Raw genomic sequence first — 14,777 nt, forward strand, 5'->3', positions numbered from 1 at the left:
GGTAGGGTTTATCTGAAGTAGCCTTATCCTTATATCAGCTCTCTATTTCTGGAGATGTTGGTTTATATACACACACACACACTCTCAGTCCTCAGAGTTCTGGAAATAACACACGGATATGTAAATTTTTACTTGATTTATAGTTACTAAACTGTGTGGTTTCTACATTGTAGGTTTCAGGGGTCACACACACTCACACTCTTAACTACTGTGATATTATCTGGTGCATATTGATCATAACAGTACAACCTCAGAATTTTTTCAGGAATGAAGGGCACTCCTTGGGTCTAGCACATTTGCTAGGATTGATTTTACTGTATAATAGTCATTGTGTAAGCTGATAGTCAATCATTGTCCGGTGTAGATTATCGAAATGCAGCATTTCCGGTCTCTTCAGGTAACTAGAAGCACTCCATGAACCACACAGTTTTGTACTTTTTCTACTTTTATTATAATAATAATAATTATTATTATTTCTCTTCTGCTCTTCATACATTTTTAGACACTCCACTATGAGCTTGTTTTGCACCAAACCTGCTCTGTAAAGACTTGCACCATTTGTAAAACCTCTTATGAACACTATATTTTTTATTTCTTCTGTTATGCTTTATACTTGTATGCAGTGGTAAATGTAAAATAGGTTTATAAAGAAAAGGCAGCGTAGCTTGCCACATGATCACTGCACTGCAATGTTTAACATGGATGAATTATTTGCTAGCCTTTTTTATAATCTGTCTAGTTTCTGCTTTATTTTGTTTTGTTTTTTTTTGTTTTGTTCTGTAGCATCATGGTACGTTAAAGGGTAGGCACACATTTTTGCCAAATTTGAAGGGGTTCCTTACTAAAGACTTCCACCTTGTTACTTGCAAGCCCACTTTCTTTATATCCTAATCGGGTATTGATGGACTTGCAAGGACAGTGAAGTATTCCATCCAGACTCCTATGGATTCAAGATGGTGGTTTGATAAGATCGACTAGTCCAGTCCGATACAGATTCCATGTTAATAGTGAATCAAACAAAAAAAATACATCATTGTGTTCCGAATAAATTCTCTACAATTTACCTAAATTCCAACTATAGGCTATGTTTTCCCATAATAATAATAATGGCGGAATATTGGCCACCTTCCCCGATCTTTTCCCGAAGTGGGAACATAGCCATACTTGTTACCTCACTCCTACTTCAGAAACCATTGTTGCTTTATAAATGCCCATAATGTGCAAACTAAACATTGCTATCCTTGAGTGGATTTAAGTTTCAGGTGTATATCTATCAGATGGGCAAATCTTTGTCAAGTGCGGCAGAATCAGTAGGCCCTATATAAATAAAGAATAATTATTATTATCTATCAGAAGTGATAAGTAAAGGCATGTTACTGGGAGTCCTAATGGGTGAGGGTGCCACAGAACTGGTTCAGCAACCAGGCTGTGCAGTTAGAGGATCTGTCGCTCTCCTGTTTTATTAAATAGATATTTCCCATAAAATAGCTGTTATGCATAATCTCCTTTATCTCTATGTTGTGCGGTTACTCTGTTATTCTTGGGGCCAGTTCACACAGCAAAAGCTGAATCCGTACTGAAAATTCCGCCCATAAAATTGCTGCAGAGCCAACTTCCAGTGAGTTCAATGGAAATTCCGCTCTGCAGTTCACACAGCGGAATTTCTGCGGCGGATCTGATTTTTGCCACAAGAATGGACATGTTCATTCTTCCGCTGGCAGAATCCTATAGAAATCCATGAGGCTTTGATTTTCCTTTTGTGAGATTTTTGAGCGCAGAATTTCCCTTACAAAATTGTCAAAGGCTTCTAAAAACAACTTTGCTAAACATTCTGTGTCTCCCTCCTACATTTCCGTGCAGAAATTCCGCTTGCATTCAGCTCTGAATAAGAATTCTGAGCAGAATTCCACGAGTGCTAATACCGGGTGGAACACTTTCCTCGTTTATTCTGCCGCTTTTGCTCCATTTGATCTGGCCTTAAAGCATACCTCTAGATCTGGCCTTAAAGCATACCTCTAATTTCACAACTGCAGTGGAATCCTCAGAAGGAGACTGCAGGATTTTTTCAAACACAAGCCGTCGTATGGAACTCCCATAAGTGCCATAGACTGCATTGTTAAAACACAATGCAGTCTATGGTGTTGCCAGTTGGGGGGGTGTCCATTTACTGTCTGACACTATCAAATCAGAGATGACAATGCTAGATTGTACAGGGACCCCCCCCCCCCCCCCCAACTGTAAACACCCAGTTGATCATTAAGTCCTGTATTTCTAATTAGAATAACAGAGGAACGGCAAATCACAGAGCTGTATGGAGATGTTGCAGAATTATTTCATGGAGATTGCATGTGAGGGATGGTCTCTCGAACAGCAGCGGGTCTCATTTATTTCAATAGGGCTATGATGTCCTTCATCCATTCTCTGGATTGGTTGGGATCTGGACTTCTAGGAATTTGTCAGCACTTTTATAAAAACAAAAAGTTTTTAGTTTTTTTTTGTTTGTTTTTTTATGGCAGAAAAGATCAGAACGCTTGCTACCTCTTCTAGGAGTTTTTTCAGGGTTTTCTGTGTTTACCCTAAATCGGGTATACCCAATATATCATAGAGCTCAGTATCTATACCTCTATCCTGTACTGCTGATAGGGCGGCAAAAGTCATGTGGCAGGGTTCACTGTAAAACTTAAAAATCCTCAGATTCTGCAACACATTTTAATGTGAGTTCTATAACAACAGTTCAACCTCAGGTAGTCTTTAACTGTGCTTACACTACTGCCACCTACATACTTACCTAGCTCTGACAATCGAGCCCTGGCGGAATTGTGTGCCTACATTTCAATGTAGCCCTGATAAACGTGTAGTATTTGGAATTTAGAGTAGGCTCTGTAAATATTGTTAGGGTCTTTTTCGTTGTGTTTTTTTTTTCCTTACGTATATACCAAACACTTTAAATCTTTAACACCACTTAACTAACCTGTGACCTGAAGATTGTATTTGCATATTGTCGGTTTCTAAGCATTCCACTAAGATCTGAAATGAAACTTTCAGGTAAAACTTACTTTGCAGGAGAAATGTTTTTGAGAAAGCAAGAGCTTCTTGGCAGGGGGCTTGTTTTTTTTTTTTTTTTTTTTTTTTTGCGGACATGCGTAAACCTATTTAAGCACTAATTTATTTGCAATACAAAATGGCTGTTACTGTTTTGTGAGGCAAAGTTAAAAGGGGTTTGCAGGACCTAATGTATGTTTTGACTTTTTTTAAAAAGTAGCTGCAAATTGAAAAAATAAAAAATAACAAAATTTCCTGTTGGGAATGAGCCCTCCCCCAAAACCAACCTTTGACTGTCCTGGCATGATGAGAATTATAGTTTTGCAACAGCTGGTTCTCCATCTCTGGTTTAAAGTAAGACCATGGTAATGGGGGATGTCTATGGGAACGCCATTGAACCATGCGACTGTCTAGTGATCATGTGTTACTAATAGAGATCAGGAACACTACAGTAAGTTTGGTTTCGCAAAACCCAGAACACTCACCATTTGACTCCCAGTGGCTGAAGAAAATGGGCTGCATCCATTGTCTCAAACCGGAAATAACAATGTTGGTGGTCCCAGCACTCCGCAGTTAAAAATGTATCAAAACTTTTTCATTCCAAAAAAGTAAAAAAGCTCATGTATGGTAGACAGCAAAGGACCTACGCATTACGCGTACCACCACCTTTTGTTATTTCCATTTCGTACTGGCAGCTGGCCGAAGCCGGACCCGTGCACCCTCTTTTCTTGTTTGAGGATCCTCTCAAACCCAAACAGGATGTGAGCTGACTACCATAACTTTTTCTTGTTAATTGTCTCAAACCACCAGGAGTCATGCCGAGCTTGTGGCGTTTCGTGAAACCAAACTTACTGTAGCTTCTCTCACCTCTACATGCTAACATCGCATGGAAAATGTTAGTTTCCTTTTGCTCTTTGACAAAGAGGAAAGGGTCAAATTCCTGAAGATAATATCGGCTCCTAAACAATTTGCAGAGGATTTAACAAAAATTTCCGCCAACCCTTCCTTAACACGCGCGTTTCTCATGGTCCCTTTAATATTTCATAACCCTTTTAAGAGAAGAAAAAAAGCTGCTGATTTTATTTCAAAAGATTTCTATTTTATCTTGTAGATTTTGTAAAGTTTCAGTCTTAATATTCAGGTGCGCACCTTGTTTATAGCACTCTATAATTTAGGCATTCCTACTTCAGTGTGCATGTGCTCCCCCCCATGCTCCAATGTTAGATGTCCTGTACACAGATTTTTTTTTTTGTTTTCCTAACATACTTGGCTTTTATATACAGATTGTGCAAGTTCAGTCGACTTGCTGTGTGTCATGCTTTTTTGCATTACGAAGTTGTATTTCGCTAGAAGTAACCCCCAACTCCCCCAAAAAAGAATCCTTTAGTTTTAACACTGGTGTATATCAGTGTGACTGAAATATGCAATGTAACTGCAACAGTGGAAAGGGTTTTTAAATTATTATTCTGAGCCATATTAGACCCACTCTCTGATTATATATAGTTTGTTTGTTTTTTTCCTCCATTACAACAATATCTACCTTTTCGACCTTCGTTTTAAGCGATTTCATAAGCAAAGCACGAGTCTAGCTTACTGTTATAACAACCACCGTTTTGGGAACACGAAATACCTCTCGAGTACTTAGTTCATACTCTGCTTTTGATATGTCTTGATCTGCATATTCCACTTGGTATGACTTAATTCAGCATCAGGTTTGCCATCTTATCTGTGAACTGTAACTATATACTTTTGCAACGCCTACTATGCCTTTTTGTAGTAGTGTTAATTTTTTTTTTTTTGTTCATTGTCATACCATACGGGCTATTTAGTTTCAGTAAATGGACCACTTTACCGGGTTAACAAACTGCTGTGTAAATATTTTTAGTTCTGTACTGTTGTCACTTTTTTATGTTGAAGATCACTAAATTGAATTATTTTTATGTACAGATAAATTCCATACCTCAAAGTTAACTTTATTTTTAAACTCGTAGGTTTAGGCTTAGTAGTTTGAGTGAACAAGTAAAATGGAGTTGTTTAAAAAATAAAAATTAAAAAAAAAATGAAATCTCTTGCTTAAGGGAGAGCAGTGCAATTTCAATAAAAGCCGTTTTTACGACAGAGCCATATGCAGGCGAGGGAATGTATTGCTGTGTCACTGAATTGTCTAGCATGTAAGTATTAAAAAAGCATCAGCTCATCCTCCTTAATAACCTACTATTGGACATTGAGACATTAGGGTTTGTTTTATTTAAGTTTTTTTTTTTATCCTTGCTTACAGATTCTGTCAGTGGACCAATGCTAGATGTGCTTACAGGTGTATTTGCCAAAAAAGTCTATAGAACTAGATTGCAGCTTGTTACGCTAAGCTTATGTAAAGTGTTTATAATACTATTCGTACTAATTTTGGGGGGAAACAAAAATAAACGGGTGTGGGAAGAATTGTTAAAATTCAGCCGAATCGATCTATTCGAGCAATTTTGAGTTTATATCATGTACACAGAAAAAAAACACCGCAAGAGTGTCTGGCATTTTACCAACTCAAGTTTCCTAGTGCTGTTGTTTTTTTTTTTTATACAGAATTGTTAGATGACTTTAGAAAGCACTTGTCAGTTCCTGTTGAGTAGAGAGAGGAGCTTGTTAGCACTTTTTCTATTTCAGCACTAATATATATTCACTCCTCACTGGAGTTATCACTGAGATTCACTCTTATAATACCTAATTGATCTTTTTAGTCTAGATCCCTTTTTTTTTCATATCTCTGAAGCACTGTTTTTTTTTTTTTTGGCATTTTTTTCCCTAAGAGTATTCAGATTGTTTTATCGGTTAATTTCACCCAGACAACGCATTTCAATCCTTAATTTTGTTTTTTTTAAAAGAAAAACAAACCAGAATATTTTAGATGTTGTTGAGAAAACCTAAAATTGCTAATTTCCTTAAAATAAGAAATTGCTAGATCCAATCACTAAAAAAAAAAGTAAACACTTGTGTCTGCTAGTAAGTTGTGAGGAAGCTTTTTGAAGGGTTTTTCTAAATGTATCTTCCTGCGCAGTAAAAACGCAAAACAAAGGCAGCATTCTCACCTCCCCCAATCCCTGGCAGCTGCCGTTCTTTCTGGGCCTGGCTTCTAACTATTCGTGTAGGCTGGAGCTCCCCACTCAGCTCAGACGCTGTATCAGAAGCCGAAGTGCAACAGATGCTAGGGAGTGGGGAACCAGGGAGGTGAATATTCAGTCTTTGTTGTCCTTTATTGCATAAGGGGGCATGCAAAAAAAAAAAAAAAACACCTTGCCCCACCTTGCTGCACAATGTCGCTGCATCTACTGGTCATCGCCTGTTGACATTGCTGTACTTGCACACAATGATCTGCCCCCATCACATCTTGGAAAGCATATTTCAGGGATGTTCTGAGGGTGGAAAGGGAGCAGCGCAGGTAATATCTACTCCCCAGGTGACCTCCCCCCACTTTAAGAAAACCAAGAAAAGAATGGTGTTCATGCTGAGTGCCATTTTCAATCAATCCCCTCCAACACTTTTCGACACAACATAAATCGTATAATTGTTGAGTTGCACTCCTTTCCTCCACTTTTCTGTGCTATAAAAAATCTGCCTATGACCTAAATCATAAACTAATGTTCTAGGTGTAAATGGAATTTTTTTGGTGCGTAATACAGCACTGAAAATCCTTAACAACTATGTCACGTAGCCGGAACAATTCAGCCTGGATGTAGTAGCCTTGTCCTTATGCTAGACACATGCATTAAGTTTAATTTGGAATTGAGAAGGATAGAAGTATAAAGCTGAATACATTGATTATGGCCTTAAGTGGCACAGCCCTTTTATACCAAATTACAGTGAATCTCTCTTGATAAGTCCAGTACTTTACGCATTCACATGCGGTTAAAATACACTAATCTCCACTTTTTATTGTATTCTATTATTATTATTTTTTTTTCTTTTTGTGGAAGAAAAAATAGGTTTAATGCACATGAAAGGATTTTCCAAGAAGACTAGCGTAGTTATTCTACCAGCATATAGAAATGCGGTTGCAGAAGTATTTCTAGCCCATGAATGCATTTGATTGTAAACTGATAACTTTTCAGGATATAAATGTTTATATAATTTTTAAAGTAAATGTTTTATCTGACTCCCATGTGTTGATTGCAGATGGGATGTATTTGTACAGCAGTTCACTGCTGCTAGGAAGAGGAAAAAAAATACCTTGTACAAAATAGACATTAATGTTTTTTGCATAAATTGTAGCCTCTGCTTGATGGGATTTCTGGGATTGCTTATTTTCCGCTGTTGCTTTCAGGCTAAAATGCTTAACTTAGGAATTCAACATATGTACACACTGCTTAAAACCCTCAGGGACACTCTACTCACTACTCACTTGATTCAGGTACTTGTACTCTATACTTAAATTTAGCAGTGATTTGTATTTTAATTTCATTTTGTTTGTTTTTTTTTGTTTTTTTCCTGTTCCTTTTTTTTACGTGCTTGTAGCACATCCTTGATGAATGTCAAGTTTAAATAAAAAATAAAAATAAAAACTCACTTCAGGTATCCAGGTATAACTCAGCCAAACGGTTTATAAAAGCTGCATATTAACTCCTCAGCACACAGTGCCTCAGACACGTATAGTGGCATTCTGTATTTTCAGTTACTACTGAACAGATAGCACGGGGGTTCCTGTTTTTAATTTTAAATCCTGTATGTAAAAAAAAAAAAATGGCAAGAACGAAAATAACGTTAATATTCAATTGTATTAGTCACTTTTGTATTATTTAAATGAGAAGCCATTTAAATTGAGTTTAACATACACTAATTACTCATTTGCCAAAAAAGTTAACAATGGCGGCAGTGGGTAGTTCTCACGTCTTGCTGCAAGTTGCCGCTGCACTTGGATCTGTAGCCGAAAACAATGGCAAACCACGGTACAGCAGCATTTGGTGGGAAAAAATTTGAATTACCCATGCCTACTAAAATTATATGTAGGAGCAGCCTTGGGTTCTGTTCGCACACAGTATTTTGTGCCATACTTTGAACCATGAGTTGGCGGTTTTATGCCTCAAAATGTTTTTCTCAAGTTCAAAAACAAGTGGTAATTCACATTCCATAAAATTTATGGCTAGAGATGAGCAAACCTGGAGCATGCTCGAGTCGATCCAAACCCGAACTTTCGGCATTTGATTAGCGGTGGCTGCTGAACTTGTATAAAGCCCTAAGGCTATGTGGAAACATGGATATAGTCATTGGCTGTATCCATGTTTTCCAGACAACCTTAGAGCTTTTTCCAAGTTCAGCAGCCCCCGCTAATCAAATACAGAACGTTCGGGTTCGGATCGACCCGAACCCGGTTTGCTCATCTCTATTTATGGCTGTAAAATTAAGTGCATGGCACTTTATTTGGCTGTTTACAGCTAAAAAAAAAAAAGAAGCTGGATTACAAATAGAATAATATTTTTTGCAGGAAAAAAAAGTTAAAAATTACAACAAAAAAGGTCCAAGTGGCAGGTAAAATGGTCTGACGACTTCAGCTTTTTAAAAAGCTAGAAATACGGACCAGAAATCTGTGTGTGTGCATAGCCTTAATAGTAAGGCCTGATCCTGACGACCCATGTTTGCTAAGATGAATTCAAATTTCTATTCCATGTGACGACTACTTTCTAACCGTCTTTCTATAGATTTAATTTGTGTAAATTGGATAACCTGTGTATCTAAACAGGAACCCCCTCCTACACACTTATTGACCTCATTTCAATATGCTGTTTACAGTTTGACAGAATTGTATAATTTAATATTTCTCTTGTACTGTAGTTTATATTTATTTACAATTTTTTTTTGTACTGTGATTTTTACTTTTTTTTTTTTTTCGTTCTTTGCTATGATCAATGTCTTATGTAGTAGAGCACTTATGATCACGATTACTTTTTTTTTTGTTTGATTGCACTACATAATTATTATTATTTTTTTTAATGCTGTTCTGATTTTGACTGGACTAAATAAGATGTCTAATGTATGTGATAAGTACTTTTAAACTTAAAAAAAAAAATCCATGTGGTTCATTTATTAACTTTTTATTTCGGCATTGTATGTTGAAAGCGCTGATTCTGTCGTCGTGCATGTGTAAAATTTAATGGTTCCATTGTATTATTTGACCATGTCATTTTAAAAACTACAAAAAAAGTACATTCCCAGCTGTAATGTTGTGTATGGTAGTTCTCACTGGATGCTAGACTTTTCAAAACCACTATTCTTCTAATAAATTTGTTGTGAAAAAATAAAATCCTCTGTTCTTTTATGGAAGAAAAAAAGTCGAAGTCTTGCTTTGTTGTTTTTACTGGGATTTAAAGCCACCTAAACGTTATGATGTTTGCCTATTTTATTTAACTACCGTTTTGTATTTATGGGGCAGATGTTTTAACTAGAGATTAGCGCAACTCCAGCATGCTTCAATCAGATTGTTCATTATTTTGATACCAGTGGCTGACGAAATTGGATGCAGCCTTATAGCGCATTACCACGTCCGCAAATCTGCGGACCTTACGGATGGGGAAGGAATGTCATGGATTCATTACCCGAATGTGTCTGTATCATGCCGGCAGCGGGGAAACTCTTTGAATCGCCGCCGCACTGTAGTGACCTTTCTTTCCCGTCCAGAACATCAACTTATTTGCGGACATGTGAATTCCCCCTTAGGGAGTCCTGAAAAACATAGATATAGTCTATAGCCTTTGGCTGTATCCATATTTTCCGGGACTCCCTAGGGCTGCATCCAACTTTGTTAACCACCGGTATTCAAATGCCAAGTGATCTCAAATCACGCTCCTCTCTAATTTTTACATAAATTATTTGGACATAATTTTAATCTGTTATGGCTTAAAAGGGATTTACTAGCCATAAAAATGTATTGCCTATTTACTGGATTGTCTGGTCACCAACACTGCCAAACAAATCACCGGAAAGAGTAGCTTAAATAAAGCAACATTCTAGCTATTTAATTGAAACTGTATGTAAGTGACTTTTAGGAAAAATGTATTGATGATTTTTATTCTTAGTGGGCCATCTATATGAAACTGTTGGGGCTCTTGCCATATGGCACTGCCCCCGATTTATGGAGTGGACAATGCCGTGCATTGTGTTGTGGCCATGCTGGGTTACTGCAGCTTGGCTCCTGTTGAGCTGAACTGCAGTAACCCAGCACAGTCATTACACAGTGTACAAGGTCGTCTGCTTCCTGCTATGTTTCACTGTGTGCGCTAGTACCACGGCACTGGCAAACTGCTGATTAATGGGGATGCCGGAAGTCTTCACCCCCACAGACCTGATATTGATGGCTTATCCTAATAGGTCAGGTCCGTAATAAATTTTGTCCAAAAGGCCTCTTTACCCGTGTTATAGCAATCATTCATTGCCCAAGTGGTCAACCCTACCCCATCCTTTTTAAGCTGCTCTACACCTTAGAGTGAATGTTGGAGAGTTTAGGTGGTGTATGTACATTCTGAGTGGTTAACATTTATATAGTCTGAAAATATATGTTCACTGGAATGTCAAGTGCTAAAAATGGAAAGAAAGAGAGAGAAAAAAGAAAAACAGCCTTGGTTTTGAACACTGGGTATATTTTCAGATCCACATTAATGACCTGTCAATTTTCTCTGCTTGTACTAAAAAACCCAGTCAACTAAGATTTATCCGTAAAGAGGCGTCCCACAAAGAAGCACTGCGGTTTGCATGTCTTCTAAATTGAAGACTATTGACCATGTTAGAAATTTGCACGTGGTGTACATGCAGTATTTATCGCCAGATGTTTCAAACGTTTTTACCTATAGCGTGCAGTGATCAGAGCCTACGGCTTTGTGCATACGGAGTGGCGGAATTCTCCGCCGCGAAATGGCGCGCGCCTCCTCTCTCCACGCTGAAGAATAAACATGTTCCGGAATTCTGCCACTTTTACTCCGTGTGCATGTAGCCTTACAGTAAATAACACTGGCAAGTGACATCTGTCAAAATCCGGGTTGTGCTTCCTAGGTAGACCAAGGGGTTCTCAACAATAGTCTGCTGATCACACAAAGATGGCGACATTGCTCAATTCCTTTACAATTAACCGGACTCTGTTCCTTTTAAGTTCCCTGTCACGTGATTTGACTATATTTATAACTAGACAGTCATGTATAGAAGTTTGCACCAACCTAATAGCTCAACACTGACTTGTAAATGTACAGAGGTGAGTGTCATGTTCATGCCAGAAACTGTGTTTCCTTATTCACTGGAGGGGGAAAAAAAGGACTAACATTTTGCTTTCCGTCTGTTTTCTATCAGTGTTCTTGCTAAAACCTGTACCCTTTTCATGCCAGCTAAGGAATGTGTAAACAACAAAAAAAAAAATTCTTGCAATATTTTTAGCGGTAGTGCGGGTTCTGTTCGAAACCTACAGTGTTTATGATTTGGGCTTCTTCAGGAAATGTAAGCAATGTTACCTACAGAAGACGTCCATGCCTAAGGAGGAATGCTTTCCTGTTTCTTATCGAAATGCTTTGAATGCTTTAGAACAGCGCTTCTCAAACTTTTTCTACTGGAGCCTCACCCAACAGACAAAATGATGCCTGGGCCTCACCAGACTGACTCATAGGATACTGGGTCCTCACCATCTATGATAGAAGTCCATGCAAATATTGCTCAGTCTACCCTCCATTTGTCTCCTAATCTCTGTATAACATTAAATTAGTACAAAATGAGTCTATAATGTTCCTAAAGCAGAGATTGTTGCAGTCAGGGAAAGGACAGTGCAGCTTGTGGTCACTTTTGTGTGATCTGCCTCCCATGCTGGGCCTCACCAGCAACTAGGGGGGCCTCACTGGTGAGGCCCGCCTCACAGTTTGAGAAGCACTGCTTTAAAGTGTGCAACTTGAGTGGAGGTCTCTTCTTGGAAATTGCTTTTTCTTTTTAAGAACTAGTTCTTCGTACTTTACAAACACCTGTGTAAAATGACGTTAACATTACCAAAAACATATTAAAAAAAAAAAAGTTCAAAGGAATTTTCAAAGTAATAATCAGTCAAGCTTTTCTTTACTTATTGTACTTTAGTGGTAGCTTTTGTAGTAGTAGCTTAGGTATAGTACAGTAATCTGAAACAGGAGTATCCTTCTGTCAGACTGCATTATAGGACCCTGGCTAGGCTATTGAATGGAATTTCAAGCCAAAAGTTGATTGACTGGCTCATTCAAATTTGTAGGCCATCCATAGCTGGTTTGTTGGGTGCAGACACCTAGCTATCCCGCTGATCAGCTGTTCTGCAGGGAGCGGACCTGAAGCATTTGGCTCCTTTTGCTGCTCAATGGGAGTGTATGGTTACTGTAGCTTGACTCCTACTCATTTCAATGGGAGCTAAACTGCTTCCGATTTAGAGCCACCGTAGCCCCACAGAACACCTGATCGGCGAGGGTGGACTTCAGCAGTTGTGAAGTTTATCTGCACCAGCTCTAATCCATCCTGTTTTAAACGATGAACAGAGAGCCATCAAAATTTCATTTATTGGTCTTCTAGTCCTAATTTTCCAGTTTCTAAAGCCATTTTCACTTCTGTAGTTTAGAGCTACATTTAGGCCCCGTTCCCACTGAGGAAAGGTAACATGTTCATTCTTCAGCGCGGACAGAGCAGGAGCGTGCGCCTCCCATAGACTCCCATTATGAGCGGGAGGCTAACGTAATTCCGCTACCTTTCCTCAGTGGGAACGGGGCCTTATACTTGTTCTGGTAATTAGCAAATCAGGGGTTATCCAGCGCTACATAAAAAATATAGCCACTGGAGACAACACCATTTTTGTCTCCAGTCTAGGTGGTTTTGCAGCTTAGTTCCATTGAAGTAAATGGTGCTGAATTGCAAACCCCACCTGACCTAGAGACAAGTGTAGTATTGTCTCTGGAAGAAAGTGGCCATATTTTTGTAGTGCTGGATAATAGGGCTGGGCGATATGGCCTAAAATTTATATCACGATATAATTTGATGCATGCACGATATAACGATATATCACGATATATCAATTTTTTTGTGTGTGCATCAGCCCACCCTGTGCCAGTCATCAGCCCTCCCTTGTGCCAGTTATCACCCCCCTTGCCAGTCATCAGCCCCCCTTGCCAGTCATCAGCCTTCCCCTTTGCCAGTTATCAGCCCCCCCCCTTGCCAGTTATCAGCCCCCCGTTGCCAGTCATCAGCCCCCCCCCCCCCCCCCAGTGCCAGTCATCTCCCCCTCTCAGTTTTCCCTATGTGCCAGCCATCATGTCCCCCCAGCCAGGGCCATCATCAGCCCCATGCCAAGCCATCTGCCGCCCCCGACCCCTCTACTTACCTTTCCTGCAGGGCTGGCTGATGGAGTCCGCGAGGCGAGCATGCACTGGGAGAGACCTGACGTCACACGCATCGTCAGCTAGCGCGCTGACGATGCGTGAACGGAAGGCCCTGCAGCGCGGTACCACGGAGCGGTAAGTGAGAAGCTTATTCACTACCGCTCCGTGGGCATGTATCGCGATATGACGATATGCCAAAAATCTATATCGTCAACCGAATTGATGACGATATTTTGGCATATCGTTTATATCGCCCAGCCCTACTGGATAACACTCTTAGGGTGCCTTCACACCTACCGACTCGCAGCGTTAATAACGCTGCGAGTCGGCTAGGTCCTGGCAGATCACTGTCAGTACATACACGCAGCGGTCTGAACGACCGCTGCGTGTATGTAAATCCCGCCTGCCTCCCGCTCCGCTCTGTATACATTACCTGTCCTCGCTGCACGGGGTCCCGGCGTCCTGCTCTCCCGCCCGGCCAATCAGTGGCTGCGGCAGGGCGAAACACTGATTGGCCGGGCGGGAGAGCAGGACGCCGGGACCCAGTGGAGCGAGGAGGTAATGTATACAGAGCTGAGCGGGAGGCGGCCGGCCGGCATCAGAAGGGGTTAAGCGGCCGGCAGATTTACATACACGCAGCGGTCGTTCAGACCGCTGCGTGTATGTACTGACAGTGATCTGCCAGGACCTAGCCGACTGGCAGCGTTATTAGCGCTGCGAGTCGGTAGGTGTGAAGGCACCCTAAAGGTCCTTTTACATGTGCAGATCAGCACTTGTTTGCCATGCCTTCAGAAGGCATGATGAATCGAGCAGCCGGACTGCACGATCAGTGCATTGTTCCCGCAACTTTTTAAATGTATTGCTATGGACTGCACATCCCCTGTTCACAGGGAGATGTGTGATCAATGGCGATATATTTTTCCACGGTACAAAAGATGCAATCAGCCGAGGATCAGGCGGTTTCCTGGCTAATCGCTGTCACTTTTACATGTGCCAATTTATCAGACAAAGAGCGTTTTTAGCAACACTCCTGGACGATAGTCTGCCTGTGAAGAAGGGCTTTTATAATAGTTTCTTCTATGGTATTTGTACAGTGTTACACAGTAAATATGTAAGCTTTTCAAAATGCAACATAAGTCATGCAATGTATTTAGGGTAAGGCTATTTTCACACTCCGTTAGGCAAACTTTTTGTTTAGGCATATGCCAAATGGCTCTATAGTCCCTTATTCACCAGATGGAGGCCTTTGGCCAAGATACAACAGTTGATTACCCCCCTCCGTATAGTGTCACAAAGGGTGTTGGTCTATATAGAAGCATTCAAAAAGCCTTATGCTGCATGGGAACCTATGGGAGATGGATACCACTATGTGCTGAAAACAAATGGCTGTAA

At 40.1% G+C, this 14,777-nt stretch overlaps 1 protein-coding gene across 2 annotated transcripts in view; it reads left to right on the forward strand.

Annotated features, from left to right (window-relative positions):
* LCOR (ligand dependent nuclear receptor corepressor) overlaps window positions 1-14,777 on the forward strand; it is a 67,180-nt gene that overhangs the window by 42,709 nt on the left and 9,694 nt on the right. The gene's annotated exons all lie outside the window — the stretch shown is intronic.

This window comes from Dendropsophus ebraccatus, chromosome 8, assembly GCF_027789765.1.
Source record: "Dendropsophus ebraccatus isolate aDenEbr1 chromosome 8, aDenEbr1.pat, whole genome shotgun sequence".
Lineage (NCBI taxonomy): Eukaryota > Metazoa > Chordata > Amphibia > Anura > Hylidae > Dendropsophus > Dendropsophus ebraccatus.